Genomic DNA, 2055 nt, shown 5'->3' with positions numbered 1-2055 from the left:
GGGAGCAATGTGTCTTCTCCAGCAGCAGCACAGTAAATGATGAAACAGGCGCCTTTAAATACTGTCTGACTAACTGGTTAAAACCATAAAACTCTCCCAGGGGTGTACATTTAAAGATGACATCCTAAAACTATCTAAAACCCTCAATAAACCATAACAACAACCATAAACCATGTAAAACCCCAAGCTATCTACATAAAATCCTAAACCAAACACCAAAGATAAATAGAAATCTCATAACCATATAAAAAGCTAAACTTGGCTCCCCTACACATTTCCCTGCTTTGGTCCAGCCCGGAACCTTCTTAAGGCAGTCGTTTCAGCCCCGGCCTCTTTTAGGGGACGGACCTGGACACAAGGACAAGGTGAGTACAAAAACCAAACATTTCACTTCCACATACAACACTAAGGATAAAATAGATATTGCACACATGTTGACATTCTAATTTGTCACCCTCTTCTCCAGGGCCCAACCACTCTACTTTAAAGTGCTGCAGTGCCACTGGATCTAAAACCAGGAAAAAGGAAATGCCTTCAATAAACATTTATACAAATAACTGTGTGCAATTATTTCTTAAATGTGCAAATATGCATCCATAAAGTGCTGTATGCCATCTAAAGTGCTAAATAAAGTGCTTAAATACAAAGTTAAATGTTCATTCTTAGATGTAACAAACGGCTGTTTGTTACAGTGAGACTCAAAAAGTAAATTTATTTTACAAACATATTTGTGTATTGTTTTTTTACGTGTCCTGCTTCATATGGTGCAAAAAAACTTTATTGGACATTACTTTGGGATTATTTCAAATTCAATGGACACGAAAATGAAAAGGTGAAAGAGTAGATGATCCAGTAGATAGTGAGACTCAAAAGTCTAATTCATTTTAGAAACATATTTGTAATGAATGCAACTCGGAAACAATTAGGCACTATCATTACTAATTTTAGGTTAGACTAATCAGTCAACATTGCAAGCATTGTTTTCAACATCTGGTAACACAGTGTAAACAAGCAAACATTTCCATATTTCACGACAGTTAAAAACAATATCTTAGCTGTGAATTGTCCCCTATGTATAGGAAGGTAAGATGAACACTTGAAAAACAGACAGCAGAATATAGTGACTGTGTTTTCTTTAAATTTTGGGACCACCCGCTGGCTAAAGAGTGCCATTTCTAAGATTTTGAAGACAGCACACAAATCAAAAGGGTATATATCTGATGTAGTGCAGTCCAACTGAGACAAATGCATTCAGATAGGTCATTCAATAAATAAATCAAGCTACTCTCCAACTGCAACCAAAACGTAATGAATAAGTGACAGAATCCACAAAGTTTTATCCTTTTGACATAATATGCTGTCAGGGTAGCTGCTGTAGCTATGACAGTAGACCAGTATTTGATGCAATCACTGTTTCATTCACTGTTTGTGAGATTTATGTGGGGGTTTTTGTGTTGTGTGTTTGTAGCCCAACTAGAATATCATTGCCAACAAGCATACGAAGGGGTTTTATTCTCTGGAGTTTCCAAATTTGTTTTTGTATTCATTGGTTTTCTGTATGGGGAAGCGACATGTGCAATGATGCATTGGTCCTTCGTCCTCTGAGCAGGACATGTGATTATAAGCCTATAACCGGGCCTGATGGGGTGGGATGAGCGATGAGAGCTGTATCTCTGTGGAGAGTGATACTGAGAGGGATATATGATGTGTGCTGATGCAGACGGGGCCGCTTTCTGCCTGGCATGGCCACCGAACACCTGAGACCAGAGCCAATCACAGCTCATGCAAGTATCCCTTTTATCAACAGTGAAAGATTGCCTCAGGAAAAGTGTTATGCAAGGTAATGATGGAAAAGACCGTTTGTAATGTGTAATATCTTCAAAAAGACTGATAGTTGATGCATAATCTGTGATAATTTTAGCCCCAATTTCACTATAAGTACCAATTATGTCATGATGTATCACATGTATAAATCACTTGGCCATGCTTAATGACATGTCATGATTTTGGAGACGGAAACACAGACAGATGAGTCTCATGTTTGCACTAATTGCT

At 38.1% G+C, this 2055-nt stretch overlaps 1 long non-coding RNA gene across 1 annotated transcript; it reads left to right on the top strand.

The window, feature by feature from the left end:
* LOC118563334 lies at nt 1-592 on the top strand. The gene is made up of 3 exons (XR_004931150.1): nt 1-32; nt 294-365; nt 467-592. It is a non-coding gene; the product is annotated as an uncharacterized LOC118563334 (long non-coding RNA).
* Nucleotides 593-2055: the final 1463 nt, after the last annotated feature.

This window comes from Fundulus heteroclitus, chromosome 6, assembly GCF_011125445.2.
Source record: "Fundulus heteroclitus isolate FHET01 chromosome 6, MU-UCD_Fhet_4.1, whole genome shotgun sequence".
NCBI classification, from domain to species: domain Eukaryota; kingdom Metazoa; phylum Chordata; class Actinopteri; order Cyprinodontiformes; family Fundulidae; genus Fundulus; species Fundulus heteroclitus.
This window is presented reverse-complemented; position numbering and strand designations above follow the sequence as displayed.